The 17,116-nt window shown below is 42.4% G+C and overlaps 1 protein-coding gene across 1 annotated transcript in view; it reads right to left on the bottom strand.

The window, feature by feature from the left end:
• The window catches only part of ADGRB3 (adhesion G protein-coupled receptor B3), a 1,672,438-nt gene that overhangs the window by 1,071,674 nt on the left and 583,648 nt on the right, over window positions 1-17,116 (bottom strand). The gene's annotated exons all lie outside the window — the stretch shown is intronic.

Genomic DNA, 17,116 nt, shown 5'->3' with positions numbered 1-17,116 from the left:
GACTTGTTTTTTTTTTTTTTTTTTACATTACCCTTTCTGTAGCTAAGTTATTGTTAAGGCATTTTGATGTTTGTTTGTTTTTTTTTAATTAGGCTGTAAGCTACCATGAATGGCTATGGAAGATGGAGAGGGCAATGTACAAATATTAAATACATGAGGCCAGAGGACTGTAACTAGAATGGGAGGTAGTTTTCCACAGAAAGAGTGATGGATATATTAGAGATGGAGAGATAATAGTAGAATTCAAGAGGACAGAAAAGAGATACAGAGATCCCATGGAGTTTGAAAAGTGTAAATTAAAGCAGAGATCAAGTGAGACAGAAGAGGAAAGAGGGGTCTGTATTATTTTAATATTCAGAGAAAATAGACAGACTGGGTGAGCGTGACTATCTTTATCAGCCATCAATTTCAGTTTGTATTATTTTTCCATTTCTTTGGGATCTAACTGCTGCAATGTCTATACCAATATAAAAATATTCAACATATAAATAGCTTAAATTTTGCCAAAGGGGGTTTCAGGGCAATACAGTTCTTATATAGTATTATCCAATAGTATGATGACAATATTTTCCCCTACTACAGTATGCATAAGTTGATATCAACATGGAGGTGGGATGTTGCGTGTGTGTGAGGGGGGGGGGGGGGATGAAGCAGAGAAAATTTGCTGGTGGAAAGCATGTAGCAATAGTGAAAATGATAACTTTGTAACAGACAATTGATAGTTCATTTTTAAATTCATCTCCTGAATATTGCATAGTGTCTGATTTATTATGTTTTTTCCATTGACAGAGTGAAAAAAGAAAATTAAAGTAAATCAGGCTTCAGTGTCCTCCACAATTTATTCTCTCTCTGACCGACTACAACGAGAATACTTTATTAATTATTCTGCACACTGCATTTTGGATTGCAAGTCATATTAATTTCCTGTTCTTCAAGAAATTAATAATAATATGCACTGTATTATCAAGGTAAAAGTAGAAGGATGTTAAATGAATGTTAAATTGACATATTTTAGTCCATTAATCTTAAAAGCCTTTATTAACCTTGACAACTCTGTTAAATGCTAGAAGTGAAACCTTCAGAAAACATAATAGGGTACTGAATAAATATATTAATCTGCCTGTGTCTTTGTACTATGCGGCAAAATACCCTGGTCAGAGAAGCAGCAACAAAATACATTTGAGAAGAATCCGTATTCCTTCACATTGAGCAGTCCTTCTCGTGACTAGATTTTGACTCTGATTCCAGCAATAAATTTGTAGTTTGTTTTCAATCCATTTAACCAAGCTGTAGACCTTCAACTTCTTTCACTCTACATGGCTCGCTATTAGTATCTGAGCTGCTACCAGCAAATATTTTGTATCTATCTATCTATCTATCTATCTTTATTTATTTATGACATTTATATCCCATGTTATCCCAATCATGAGGGGACAGCTGCCACTAATTATTTGCCTACAACAGGTCTCCTTGCTATTCCAGCTCCTGCTACCTGTTGCAGTCTCCAGCTTCAAACCTCCAGTCATCAGCTCAATGCTCCAGCTTCCAGTTTCTAGCTTCCAGCTCAAGGCTTCAACTTCCAGCCTCCAACTTCCAGCCACCAGCTCCAGGCTCCAGCTTCTAGCAACAGCTTCCAGCTTCAATGTCCAGCTACTAGCTTCCAGCTAAGAACTTTTAGCTATCAGCTTCTTGCCCCAGCTTCCAGCGCCCAGTTTCTGGCATCCAGCCTCCTGTCCACCTTAGCCAAGATGATTCACCTATTGTCAGTTGGGCTGCTTTCTCCAACTATGATTCTAGGGCTCACCAAACTCAGGGAATGACAGCTTGCAAGGCCATGAACTCAGACAAGTCACCTGCCTTGTGGCTATTACAACAACTGGCCCTGCAGCTTCAGCAATTGGCCCTTCAGCTTCTCTGTCCAGAATCTATCTACTCATATGAATCTCCTTCAGGATTCTACATCGCCATGAGGAGCATCTTCAGCTGTGCCAGGACCCTCTGTATCTTCTTCTGTACCAGTTTCTTCTAGCATTCCTTTGACTCCCCCTCCTAGGTATGATGGCAACTTTAAGACTTGCAGGGGTTTATCCAGTAGTGTCCCCGAAAATGTTTAACATCAGGCTCTCTCTCCGGGCATAGCCAGCCCTACAATTTTGGGGGGGGGGGGGCACAGGGTGGAATGGGGGGCATGCATTCCTCTTGCTCCCCCTTCCCTCATGCGAGCTTGCTAGGTATACCTTTTCTAGCAGGAAGGCCAAACCCCACCAGCCAAATAAATACACTACCACCACTCCCTGCTGCTTGTTTCTGGCTCTAAGCAGCATGCCATGAATTTTCATGCATAGTTGGCTCTAGGGGTAAGCTGTCACCATGTGCATACTTCTCCAAGAAATTCTCCCTGCTGAGAGAAACTACACTGTTGGAGAGCAGGAGCTATCAAGTTGGCATTAGAGGGGTGGTGTCATCTTTTGGAAGGAGCCAAACACCCCTTCACTATAACCATGTACCACAAAAACTTCCAGTACCTCCAGTAAGCCCAAAGGCTCAATCCTATTCAGGCCCAGTAGTCTCGCTTCTTCTATAATTTTGACTTCAATGTGGTTTTAAGCCTGGCTGAGAAGCATCTATGAGCAGATGCCCTCTCTCAATCTTTTGAGCCCACCTGATTGACAGCCTATCTTGGACCCAGACAAAATGTTGGCTTCTGTTTTCTACCCATACCTCCATGCAAGACGGTAGTACCTATGCTATTCTTAGATGTGGGCTTGACTCTAAGCTGGCTGGACATCCATGAATATGACAGACTCTGGAACTTATTTCCCAAACTTACTGGAAGAGATATGTGCAATTTTGTGACCTCCTGCCCGGTGTGTGCTTGCCATAAGCCCTCTCGTTCTTGTCCTTGGGGTCTACTTCAACTATTTCCCACAACCGTGACCACATGGACCCACATTGCCATGGACATTGGCATGGATGCTGCAACCTCTAGCAGAGCCTCTTGATACTTCAAGCACCACAGTACCTGAAGTTCTACCATGAGGCTTCCGCTAGAGGCTGTGTCAGCCATTTTCACAAGCAGGCTGTGTCAAGCAGAAGCAAGTGGGCATCTCTTTTGCTCATTTTCCTCTACACTATCAGGGACCATCAAAAGTAGACCTGGGAGTGGTCTATGGGGGTCATGAGGTTTGGGATTCCTTGTATTTTCTTCAGGATCAGAAGGGGGAGGGGGTCCACAGGAACACATGCCATACCCGGAGGTTAATTGGCACTGTTCTAAGTTTATGTAGTTACCCAACTAGTTAGTGGGCTGAATATCACTGCTAACTACTACTACTACTACTTATCACTTCTATAGCGCTACAAGGCATATGCAGCGCTGTACATCATACATGAAAAGACAGTCCCTACTCAAAGAGCTTACAATCTAAATAAGACAGGTAAACAGACAGAACAACTAAGAGGTAAAGGAATTAAAGAGGTGGGGTACAGGGCAAGTGAATAAAGGTTAGGAGTCAAAAGCAGTGTCAAAGAGGTGGGTTTTTAGCCTGGACTTGAAAACGGCCAATGACAGGGCTAGAGGTAACTGTGCTTCTTACCTCGCCTATTAGGCAAAGGCCATTTAGAGGGGATATTCAGCTGTACTTTCTGGTTAAATGCTGCTAAATATCCCCAGTTAGCCCTGGACAAGCAATTTAAATGGCCAGGAGCCTCTTCTGACCATTTAAATCACTTTGACTATTGGCCGGGTGGAGCGTTGGCAACCATATGAAAATGTTGCACGGTCATCAATATTATGCTAATATTGCTAGTGAATATTATATGAATCAACAATGGGTTTTCACCCAGTTTATTTTTTATTGATTACAATTTGTGACTGCTGTTTAGTTTGTAGTACACCACTTTGGATTAGATGTTCAGTAAACTGGTATAAAATTGTTTCAAACAAATAAATAAATGTTATGGATTTCAAATCAAGGGGCCTTTTATTTAAGCTGCATTAGTTGTACAACATAGGATTTCATTTGTGCTAACAGTTAGTATGGTGTCACATTAACGTATAGCACATGCTAATTGTTGAGTTCAACAAGTAATGTGGAATGAGGTTGGAATGAGTGGGGACTGCACCTTACAGTGCAAGAGGAGGTTGGTGCTGTGCATTAACTGCTAATGAGGCAGAAAATTCCTTTTCAAGAAGTATAATTTCATTGCATGATATCAGCTGTGCTGTTAACGAGCACTAACAACTTTTTCTCTCCAGTTGTGCTGTTTGCAGCCAGTAGCCTTTCCCATAGGTTAACATGCTACAGTTAACACAGAGATTTTACAGTTATTTCACATTAATTTTGGCTAATAAAATGCATTAACTGTAACTTAGTAAATAGGGACCCACGTGACCTTTGGGCCCTTTAACTAAAGTATGGTAAAATTTTGCAGTTAGCACATGATAACAGACTAAACTACCACACAGTATAGTGCCACCTCTTCTGTAACTGTTGGGGGGGGGGGGGTGTTCTCAACATCTGCCCATGGAGTTACCGCAAAGGAAAAAATGTTACTGGGTGCTATGGGGGGTAGTTCTATAAGGGTCCCATTTACAAAGTGATAGCACCCATACCACTGCTTTGTCATGCGCCAGTCCGGCACTGTAGGAGCCCAGTGGCTGTGCCTGCCCCCAATGCTCACCATTTCTGGCACATCAGATTTTTACAAGAGTTTTTTTGCACTGGGGGCTTACCCAGCAATAATCAGCCAGTACTGTTAGCTGCCCAGTTATCTCCACTTTCTAGCTGCCCAATTATCTCCACTTTCTAGCTGCCCAGTTATCTCCAGAATTTTCTTTTTCCGGGCAGCAGTGAAAGGGGGCCTCGGCGCACGGCAAACTCGTGCACCGATGCCACTACAGGGCCCCTTTTACTTAAATAAGGTACTAACATTTATGTACCAAATATATGCATAAATGTATAGAATATTGACTGTATGTGTGTATATGTGCACATATGCATGAAAATCCACTTAAGTGCTACAACGAGCAGCTCATTTGCATTCCTATTCTTTGATGCATGCCTGTTCCTTACCGATTCGCTAAGGGAATCGGTAAGGAAAGGGCTTTAACGAGTCTTTAGTGCATCTTGCCCTCAATGTTTTCAACACACTAGATGTGGCACATGCCAATGGTGTACTACTATGATTGAAGGGCAGAGATAGCAGCCACTTGGATTAAATCAATTAACTAAAGCACAAGCTAATACTGATTGCACTTCAGCTAATGTTGTTTACATTATAACATGCCCTTGTAATAAAATTTATGTGGATAGAACCAAAGACCTGTTAAATTGCGCTTAACTGAACACAAATCTCGCATTAATACTTGACAAGTTTCAGCACCTCTCATATCTCATTGGTTACAAATGAATCATAAAGTTGCTGATATCCGATGGTGGCTCCGTGATGTTGTTAATGATGGGGGGAGGGGGTAGTAACTTGAACAGAATATTGAATGCATATTGAATGAATATATGATCTGCAATTAGTGACACCGGTGGTGGTGGTGGTGGTGGTGGTGGGGAGTTCATGAAGAACTTGATTGGTTTTCATTGGTTTAATCTGATTGGTGCAAGTCATCATAATATTACTACTACTATAAATCTCTTCTATAGTGCTACCAGTCGTACGCAGCGCTTTACAATTGAACATGAAGAAGAAAGACAGTCCCTGTTCAAAAGAGCTTACAATCTAAATCAGGACAAACAGACAGGACCAAAAAGGATAAGGAAAGGACAGACAGAAGGACACATAAGGATAAGATAAAGTTACAAATCAGGAGTGGAAAGCAGCATCAAACAGGTAGGCCTTTAGCCCAGATTTGAAGGCAGCCTTGGATGGAGCTAGACGTAATGGCTCAGGAAGCCTATTCCAGGCATAAGGTGCGGCGAGATAGAAGGAGCGGAGTCTGGAGTTAGCGATGGAGGAGAAGGGCGCAACTAAGAGAGATTTGCCTAGCGAACGGAGTTCTAGGGAATGAGTGTAGGGAGAGATGAGGGTGGGGAGGTAGTGAGGGGCTGCAGAGTGAATGCACTTATAGGTCAATAAGAGGAGCTTGAATTGTATACGAAAATGGATAGGGAGCCAGTGAAGTGATTTAAGGAGAGGGCTGATATGGGCATAACGACTTTGGCAAAATATTAGTCGTGCGGCAGAGTTTTGAACAGATTGAAGAGGAGAGAGATGGCTGAGTGGAAGACCTGAGAGAAGCAAGTTGCAGTAGTCTAAGCGAGAGGTGATGAAAGTGTGGATGGGGGTTTTGATAGCGTGTTCAGAAAGGAAAGGGTGAATTCTGGCGATGTTATAAAGGAAGAAATGATAGGTTTTAGCAATCTGTTGAATATGGGCCGAGAAGGAGAGGGAGGAATCAAAGATGACCCCAAGGTTGCGAGCAGACGAGACAGGAAGAATAAACGTGTTGTCGACAGAAATAGAGAATGGGGGAAGGGTAGAGGTTGGTTTAGGAGGGAAGATAAGGAGTTCCGTTTTGGACATATTGAGTTTCAGGTGGCGGTGAAACAACAAGGCAGCAATGCCAGTGAGGCAGGCAGATACCTTGGACTGGATTTCTGCCGAGATTACTGATGTGGAGAGGTAGATCTGGGAGTTATTAGCGTAAAGGTGAGGGATGCTGCTGCCATCTTTGAGGGACAGATCTCCATGCCTAAACTGTGTAACAAGATTTTGAGATGAATATATTGGATCTTAATGCATATTCTTGCTGATTAAGGGGTAAAATATTCATCTGGTTATTTTCTTCACAGAACTTAGTTCCCTGATGCAGTTGAATTAGCGAAATGTAGTGCTTTGTTGGACAAGGTTCCTGTAGAGTTTACTTACCTCAAATAGAGAATCTACATATATGAAGATAAGTGTTTGTTTATATGAAAGTTACTGTTGAACTGTTCATAATGAAAAAAATATTGACTGATTTAAAGTGAAGAGGTGCTATTTAAGTTGGATTAGTGAATGATGTCTCATTTAGAAAAAAATGATAAAACTCTTTGAAAAAATTGAAAAATGGACCGATGAGGATTATTAGTGATGGTATATGATGGTTTTTTTTTGAACACCAATGTGAGTTTACTCACCTTCTGATGGTCCAAAAAATCTTATAAAAATATTTATAGGGAATCTCTTATATTGATATGGTTATCTATTAATAATTCCAGACACATTCTAAGAACTTTCAAGGGAGAAACTTTACTGTGATTACTTAGCATGGGGTCCCTACCAACAGTTACATTTTATTATTGTTAAAATCTGATTCTCCTTAAATAAGCTCCCATTCCTTCCCTTCTAAATGAAATGGAATTGAACTCCGCCCCCCTTAGAGTTAATGAAGATTCCTCTCTTGAAGCAAATTTCATTTTTATTATTTTCAAGTTTCCCTTGGTTGGTACCAGGAGATTTGTTCACATTTCACTGCCTAAATAATTACACATGAGGCACAAAATACCCAGAGGTGTAATGTTGGGATTTCCAACTGTTTCAAGTAGAAAATCATTTTACAGAGCACTGAGGCATTCCCTGCCCCAATGCACTTTTATCCTGGAGGTAGACTGTAAACAAACCCACTATCAGAAAGCACAAGAAGCCTGGAACAATTAACAAATGCTTTTTATTTTATTTTCCAAGAAAGTGAAGCTTTTTTATTATTCCTGTCTCTATTCTCACTTTTTTTTTCTAGGGAAAGGAAGGAAGAAGATTTCAGATTAATGATCTTCACTATTATTCAAGCAGCAGCCACTTTAGGAAAATACTTCAATTTGAGAGCCATCACCATCTCCAGACAATGTGCACGGCAAATGAATGCATACAAATTACTTTTGTATTACATTGCATCTGCATGTGAAATTTGGAGGGGGGGGGGGGGGTTAACAATGTTGCTTTTTTGGGGTGCATACACTTTTTGTGGTTCATTGTCTTTTGGTGTGGCAACTCAGGCTTTTTGTCACTGTTATTTTCTTGAGAATCATGCGAAAAATATAACCAAAAAGATGTTTCACTCAATGTGGAAACTAAAAAGAGTAAGACCATTTTTCCCAAGGACCGTCTTCCGCAATTTGGTACAATCACTGGTACTCATTCATCTGGACTATTGCAACTCACTCTACGCAGGCTGTAAAGAACAAATACTCAAAGAACTCCAGACAGCCCAGAACACAGCGGCTAGACTAATATTCAGAAAACCAAAATATGAAAGTGCAAAACCCCTACGAGAGAAACTGCACTGGCTCCCACTTAAAGAACGAATCACGTTCAAAGTATGTACCCTCGTTCATAAAATTATCCATGGAGCTGCCCCAGCCTACATGTCAGACCTAATAGACCTGCCACCCAGGAACGCAAAAAGATCTTCTCGAACATTCCTTAATCTTCATTTCCCCAACTGCAAAGGTCTGAAATACAAATTAATACACGCCTCCACCTTCTCTTACATGAGCACGCAACTCTGGAACGCGCTACCACGATATTTGAAAGCGACCTATAAATTGACCAACTTCCGTAAACTACTAAAGACTCATCTCTTTGAAAAGATATACCAAAAAGAACAAAATATGTAAAATCTCCAAACACACCCAGAAACGTCGTTAGGCGTCTAATGTTTTACAATGTCTCTGTTACACCATTATCTTGTATTTCTAATGTCTGATAATGTCTTCTGTAATGCCACTAACTTGTACTTCATAACCATGTAACCCAAAATCCTTCTGTTAAACTAAATGTATATCCTTTTCTATTTCCAGTATCCATGATATATTGTAAGCCACATTGAGCCTGCAAAGAGGTGGGAAAACGTGGGATACAAATGCAATAAAATAAATAAATAAATAAATTTTATGTTGTTTTCCTATTTATCATGTGCTTTTTAGAAATTAGTAACTAACCAGCTCATTTTCGCAAGTGATCGCTGGCTATTTTCCGTCATAAATCGGGAGATGGCCGGCGATCTCGGAAAAGCGGCCAAATCGGTATAATCGAAAGCCGCTTTTTTGGCAACATCGCCGCTTTCCCGTCACGTCGCCGGCCAAAGTTCAAGGGGGCGTGTCGGCGGCAAAGCAAAGGCGGGACATGGGCGGGCATAGGTGTGGCTACCAGATGGCCGGCTTTCGGCAATAATGGAAAAAAAACGGCGATAAGCAGTATATCGCCGTGTTTACTTGGTCCTTTTATGTTCACGACCAAGCCTCAAAAAGGTGCCCCAAATGACCAGACGACCACTGGAGGGAATGGGGGATGACCTCCACATACTCCCCCAGTGGTCCCATACTAAAAAAATAAAACTAAAAACCTTTTTTGCCAGCCTGTATGCCAGCCTCAAATGCCGTACCCAACTCCATGACAGCAGAATGTGTTGTATCCTGTGACAGCCTTTCCCTGGTTGCGATGTGGCTCTCGGGTGAGTGTGACACCTTTTCTGTTAGGTGCCCTACAGAGTCACATCAGCAATGCATTGTGGTGGGTGTAGGGTACTGGGCTCCTCTCCCATGGTGCTTTCCCCCCCTACTAACTGGGTCAAAGTGTGCCCTGTTTTGTTTCCGGTAGTCCATGAGGTAGTGGCCATTTTTGTAAGCCAGTTTTAGATCCCTTTCATGTGTCACCCACGTTAGAGAACTTAGTTATTACCTTGAATGTTGCTGAAAGAGGGCATTGTACACCATTCTGCCAGCTCTGACCTAGTGCTAATCTCAGTACCAGGGAGACTCTTTGCCAGTGGGGCACAACCTCTGATCTGCAGTTAACTGTGAGTAAACATGCTTATTCAAATAAAGGACTTTTTCAAAGAGATTAGTCTTCAGGTGTCAACTGGTGTGCCAAGGTTATACAGCAGCAACAAGTCCTAGAGGTCTGCATGTATGCAGGTCCCTGGAGCACTTTTAGTGGGTACCGCAGTGCACTTAAGGCAGGCGGACCCAGGCACTACTACTACTACTACTACTACTACTATTTAGCATTTCTATAGCGCTACAAGGCATACGCAGCGCTGTACAAACATAGAAGAAAGACAGTCCCTGCTCAAAGAGCTTACAATCTAATAGACAAAAAATAAATAAAGTAAGCAAATCAAATCAATTAATGTGAACGGGAAGGAAGAGAGGAGGGTAGGTGGAGGCGAGTGGTTACAAGTGGTTACGAGTCAAAAGCAATGTTAAAGAGGTGGGTTTTCAGTCTAGATTTAAAGGTGGCCAAGGATGGGGCAAGACGTAGGGGCTCAGGAAGTTTATTCCAGGCGTAGGGTGCAGCGAGACAGAAGGCGCGAAGTCTGGAGTTGGCAGTAGTGGAGAAGGGAACAGATAAGAAGGATTTATCCATGGAGCGGATGTGCACGGGAAGGGGTGTAGGGAAGGACGAGTGTGGAGAGATACTGGGGAGCAGCAGAGTGAGTACATTTATAGGTTAGTAGAAGAAGTTTGAACAGGATGCGAAAACGGATAGGGAGCCAGTGAAGGGTCTTGAGGAGAGGGGTAGTATGAGTAAAGCGACCCTGGCGGAAGATGAGACGGGCAGCAGAGTGTTGAACTGACTGGAGAGGGGAGAGGTGACTAAGTGGGAGGCCAGCAAGAAGCAGATTGCAGTAGTCTAAACGAGAGGTGACAAGGGTGTGGATGAGGGTTTTGGTAGAGTGCTCGGAAAGAAAGGGGCGGATTTTACGGATGTTGTAAAGAAAGAAACGACAGGTCTTGGCGGTCTGCTGGATATGAGCAGAGAAGGAGAGAGAAGAGTCAAAGATGACCCCAAGGTTTCGAGCTGAGGAGACAGGGAGAATGAGAGAGCCATCAACAGAAATAGAAACGGGGGGAGCGGGGAGGTGGGTTTGGGGGGGAAAATGAGAAGCTCGGTTTTGGTCATATTTAATTTCAGGTGGCGTTGAGACATCCAGGCAGCAATGTCAGACAAGCACGCTGAAACTTTGGTTTGGATGCAAGGTGAGATATCAGGGGTAGAAAGGTAGATTTGGGAGTCATCAGCATAGAGGTGGTAGGAAAAGCCATGGGATGAGATTAATGAACCAAGGGAAGAAGTGTAGATAGAAAAGAGGAGGGGACCAAGAACAGAACCCTGGGGTACGCCGACAGGCAGAGGGATAGAAGTAGAAGAGGATCCACCAGAGTGAACACTAAAGGTGCGGAGGGAGAGGTAGGAAGAGAACCAGGAAAGGACAGAGCCCTGGAATCCAAGTGAGGACAGGGTATCGAGAAGTATGCTGTGATCGACAGTGTCAAAAGCAGCGGAAAGATCAAGAAGAATGAGGATGGAATATTGACCTCTGGATTTAGCCAGTAATAGGTCATTGGAGACTTTAGTAAGCGCAGTTTCGGTTGAGTGGAGAGGGCGAAAACCAGATTGTAATGGGTCAAGAATAGCATGTGAGGAGAGAAAATCAAGGCAGCGGCGGTGAACAGCACGCTCAAGTAATTTGGAGAGAAAAGGAAGGAGGGAGATGGGTCGGTAATTAGAGGGACAAGTAGGGTCGAGTGAAGGCTTCTTAAGGAGAGGTGTGACCACAGCATGTTTAAAGGCAGCAGGGACAGTCGCAGTGGAAAGTGAGAGGTTGAGAATGTGACAGATAAAAGGAATAAGAGTAGGAGAGATGGCATTAAGAAGGTGGGTGGGAATGGGATCAGAGGAACAGGTGGTACATTTTGAGGAAGAAAGGAGAAGTGTAGTTTCCTCAATAGTAACTTCAGGAAAGGAGGAAAGGGAATGAGGGGAAGGAGAGAGAGGGGAACGGACTAGTGGAGGGAGAGCTGGTGAGGTAGAGAAGCAAGGTTTATCTTTTGAACCTTGTTGTGAAAGAATTCAGCAAGGGTCTGAGGAGATAGTGAAGGGGGAGTTGGGGGAGGGGGCACCTTGAGGAGAGAGTTCAATGTGGTGAAGAGAAGTCGAGGATTAGAGCCAAGAGAGTTGGTCAGTTGGATATAATAATCCTGTTTGGCACGTAAAAGAGCAGATTGGAAGGAGGTCAGCATGAACTTAAAGTGTAAGAAATCAGCAAGGGCCCGAGATTTCCGCCAGAGGCGTTCGGCGGAGCGGGTACAGGAACGTAGGTAGCGGATATTAGAAGTCAGCCAAGGTTGGGGTTTTGTACGCCTTACAGGGCGGGTCACCAAAGGTGCAAGAGTGTCTAAGGCAGAGGATAGAGTATTGTTGTAAGAAGAAACAGCCTCGTTGACAGACGTGGATGGTGCCACAGTAGAGAGGAGGTTTGAAACATGGGAGGATAGAGATGAAGGGTCAATGTCGTGAAGATTCCTAGATAAATTAGATAGGATAGGACGGGACTGGGAGGGAGGAGATTTAAGTGTGAAAGTTATAAGATGGTGATCAGAGAGGGGAAGATCGGAGGCAAGGAAACTAGAGGGTGAACAGTTGGAGGAGAAGATGAGATCTAGACAAATGCTGGCTCCTCCCACAACCAAATGCCTTGGATTTCGCTGGGTTGGAGATGGCCGGCATTTTTTTCCATTATCACTGAAAAACAAACCCGGCCATCTCAAACCCGGCGAACTCCAAAGCATTTGGCCGGGCTAAACCATATTATTGAAAAAAAAAAGATGGCTGGCCATCTTTTTTGATAATACGGTTCCGGCCAGCTGTAGCGCTGCCGCCAACATAGATCGCCGGCGATCTATTTGGCCGGCGATGTTCGATTATGCCCCTCTAAGTGTCCTGTTTACAAAGGTGCACTAGTGCTTGTAGCACACACTAAAAATTAGCATGCACTAACCATGTAGATGCCCATAGGAATATTATTGGCATCTACATGATTAGCGTACACTAATTTTTAACGTGCGCTAAAAACGCTAGCGTGCCTTTGTAAACAGGGCAATAAATGGACTAAAATGAAGAAAAGAACCCCTTAATAACTACAAGAAGATACATAAGATGAGAAAAACCCCTCACCTTAATAACTGGATTACATAAAGTACTGAAACTAAAATAGTGACTGAATTCAAAAACATGTAAGATAAAGACAGGGTATAAGTAATAAGCTGCCCTCTTACTAAAGCATATTAGGCAGTTAGGGCTAGATTCTATATATCATGCCTAATAAAATAGGAACTGAAAAAATGTAAGTGTACTATATAGAATATGCCTAAATTTTGGTGTGATTTATAGAATACAACTAGGGCCCCTTTTACTAAGTGGTTGAGATTTGGCCGGCCCCGACTGTATTTCGATAATACAGTTGGGTACGCCACTTAACAGGGTCATTAGAGATGGCCGCCCTTATAGATGGCTGGCCCTGTTCGATTATGCCCCTCATTATTACTTCTTTCCATAAAGGTAATGAATACAAATGAAACAAAATAAAAGAAAGGAAAATACAGTGATGCCTTTTTTTATTGGACTAATAATACATTTCTTGACAAGGTTTCAAAGGCACAACTTTCGTCTTCGGGTTGGTTATCAGGTAGCCTAATAAATATATATATTTTCCTTTCTTTTGGTTTTGTTTTTTTCTGTTTATTACATTTAAAGTGGACCAACACAGCAACCAAACTATATTATTCCTTTCCGTAAGAAAATTTTCCAAATTTCCAGGAATTTAAAAAGTATAATTAAAAAAATAAACTTCTTCCCTTGGTATGCTACCACACAGCTGCAAACTTCTAAGCCTTCAAAGCAAGGAGCTTCTTTCCTGATGGAATGGAACCTGCCACATCTGGAAAGACTTGATCTTTATGGCCACAGAATAACACATCCTTCCTTTCAAATACAACTTCAAGACCGCAATTTTCCAGTCTCTGAAGAAAACGCTATCAGGAAAGATTGCTGGCGTTCACTACTGAAGTCTGCTAATGCGGCAAGCTCAGTAAATTACATTCTGTTCTCAAAAATCATTATTATACATGAACTCCTCCAAAATGAATTATCCCTTGCATTTTATTCTTTATTAATAGGATACAGAGTAATAATTCAATGCAATTTTTCACTGACATTGCTGTAGATTGTAATTCAGAACCAAATGGGATTAAAGTATAACATATACAGTGCTCCTTTCAGTTGTCCTAATAACTTAAAGTCTAACTTGCAAATAAATATATTTAAGGCTATGTTTTAGTTGGCACTCCATGCCCCCTGTTTACTAAGCCACACTAGTGGCTGCCATGTGGCAATGCTGACACAGCCTTTCAAAGTGATTGGGCTGTGTCAGTATTAGCATAAGGCAGCTGCTAGCATGGCTTAGTAAACAGGGGGGATTGTGTGTTATTCACTGTAGGTTCCATTTTATACAATGGTACTTATATAATAATAATTGGGAATGTTTACTAAGGGGTCCTTTTACTAAAGCTTAGCATGTGCTAATTCCTTTAGTGCACGCTAAATGCTAAGAAGCCCATTTTATACCTATGGGCTCCTTAACATTTAGTGTGAGCTAATTCCGTTAGTATGTACTAAACTTTAGTAAAAGGGCCCCATAGGGGGAGATTCCTTATATGGCGCCTAAAAAATCAGCGCTGAAATCAGTGCTGACTAAGCATATTCTATAATTGATAACTATATTTAGGCGCCGAATAGAATACATTTAGTTGATATTTTAGTGCCAAAGTCTACGTTTACACCAACAAAAATGTGGTATAAATCCCAGCACGTAGATTTAGGTGCCCTGGGTCATATTCTATAAGTAGCCGTGTAAATTTCAGAATGCCCACAAAACACCCCTTTCCCTGCCCATAACCACACCCCTTTTTGCCTGCATGAGTTAAAAGTTTAGCATGCATCGTTACAGAATACACTTACCAGCTTATAATTGAAAAAGAAAAACACCTATATTGCTACCCAAATCGGGAGATAGACGTTTATCTCACAAAAACGAATAAAGCGGTATAATCGAAAGCCGAATTTGGACGTTTTCAACTGCACTCCGTCGTGGATGCGGACAAAGTTGATGGGGGCGTGTCGAAGGCGTGGTGAAGGCGGAACTGGGGCGTGGTTATCGGGCGATCAGAGATGGGCGCCCTTCGCCGATAATGGAAGAAAAATATGCGTTTTTAGCGAGAATTTAGGGCACTTTTCCTGGACCCTGTGTTTCCACGAATAAGGCCCCAAAAAGTGCCCTAAATGACCAGATGACCACTGGAGGGAATCGGGGATGACCTCCCCTGACTCCCCCAGTGGTCACAAACCCCCTCCCACCACAAAATATGCAGTTTCACAACTTTTTATTTTCACCCTCAAATGTCATACCCACCTCCCTGGCAACAGTATGCAGGTCACTGGAGCAGTTATTAGGGGGTGCAGTGGACTTCAGGCAGGTGGACCCAGGCCCATCCCCCCACCTGTTACACTTGTGCTGGTAAATGGGAGCCCTCCAAACCGCCCCCCAAACCCATTGTACCCACATGTAGGTGCACCGCCTTCACCCCTTAGGGCTATAGTAATGGTGTAGACTTGTGGGCGGTGGGTTTTGAGGGAGATTTGGGGTGCTCAACACCCAAGGGAAGGGTGCTATGCACCTGGGAGCTCTTTTATCTTTTTTTTTGTTTTTGTAAAAGTGCCCCCTAGGGTGCCCGGTTGGTGTCCTGGCATGTGAGGGGGACCAGTGCACTACGACTCCTGGCCCCTCCCACGAACAAATGCCTTGGATTTATTCGTTTTTGAGCTGGGCGCTTTCATTTTCCATTATCACTGAAAAACAAAAACGCCCAGCTCACAAATTGTCGAAAATACGGTTCAGTCCTCCGCCCCTTCACGGACCCGTTCTCGGAGATAAACGCCCATGGAGATAGACGTTTTTGTTCAATTATGCCCCTCTATGTGAGCTGTGTGCCTAAATTCTAATCAGTGCCAATTATTGCTCATTACTGCTTGTTAACCCCTGACTTCCATACCTAGTCTTCCATCTCTTACCCAAGTAGTCTCTGGCAATCTATTGTATGGAGTAGGAGTAGCCCCCCTCCATTTTTGCCTGAGTCCTGGGTTCAAAATTATAGCTATAATTCCTAATGGTAAATTTGCAGTATTTCTATTAGGGGTTAATCAGCCATATCGTCCTCATCTATATACTTTGGGGGACCCAACACCTGTCAGCTCTGTAAAAGAAGGCCTGTTGTGGTATCTGCAGGCTTAAGGCAATATGTGCTAATGTTGTGGGTTGCTATTTGTCACACAAAATTTATTTTATTTCTGCATTTGCACCCTACATTTTTCCACCTATTAGTAGGTTCAATGTGGCTTACAGGTGTCCAGAGTAGTTGTTTGGGGTGACATAAGTTTAGTTCAGATCTGTCCATTGTTCATTATCATATGTATGTAGTGTTTCTAGTGATCTGCTTGGTTAGGTTGGGTCAGCAGGAAGGAATTTTCTGAATAGATGGGCTTTAAGGTATTTTTGGAATATTAGGTAATTGTCCATGAATTTTAGATCTCTCGGTAATGTGTTCCAGAGTTTGGTGTAAACATTCGAGATGCTGGTTTCGTATATTGATTTGTATTTAAGACCTTGGCATTTCGGGAAGTGGAGGGTAAAGTAGAATCTCGTGGACTTAGTTGTGTTTCGGCTTGGTATAACTATTAGGTTGGTCATGTAATCCAGTGAGAGGCTGAAGATTATTCTGTAGGCTAGAGAACAGATTTTGAAGGATACGAGTGCTTTGATTGGTAGTAAATATAATTTTTGAAGTAGAGGTCTGGTGATTTGAATCGATTTTTTTCTGAAAATGAGTCTGGCTGCTATACATTGAGCTGTTTTTAATTTCTTTAAGATTTGTTCCGTGCACCCTGCATAGTTAAGAGAGTTAATAAATACTGGCTCATTTATATCCTTAATTTCCCACACATTGCCACAGCTAGGAATTTTACACTAAGGTAGCTCAGACAAATGTAAAAATGTGCGTTTTGTGCTGTGATAAAAAAAAGGGAAAAATATTAAAAGGCTAATTTTCCCAAATGAGAGGTCTCCCCTAAAATACCTTCCTGTGGGAACCTCAACTCCCTGGCTGCCCAGTGGACATGTTTTCCTCCTCCTTAAATGTGGGTAGTGCACACCGATCCTGAAACTACCATGGGACGCCTGAGGTATTGCTTTTTAACCTGTGGTAAACATAAGTTAGTTCTTACCGCA

The sequence above is a fragment of the Microcaecilia unicolor genome, chromosome 3, assembly GCF_901765095.1.
Source record: "Microcaecilia unicolor chromosome 3, aMicUni1.1, whole genome shotgun sequence".
In the NCBI taxonomy this organism is placed as follows: Eukaryota; Metazoa; Chordata; class Amphibia; order Gymnophiona; family Siphonopidae; genus Microcaecilia; species Microcaecilia unicolor.
Note: the sequence above shows the minus strand (reverse complement) of the source record. Positions and strands in the feature narration are given on the sequence as shown.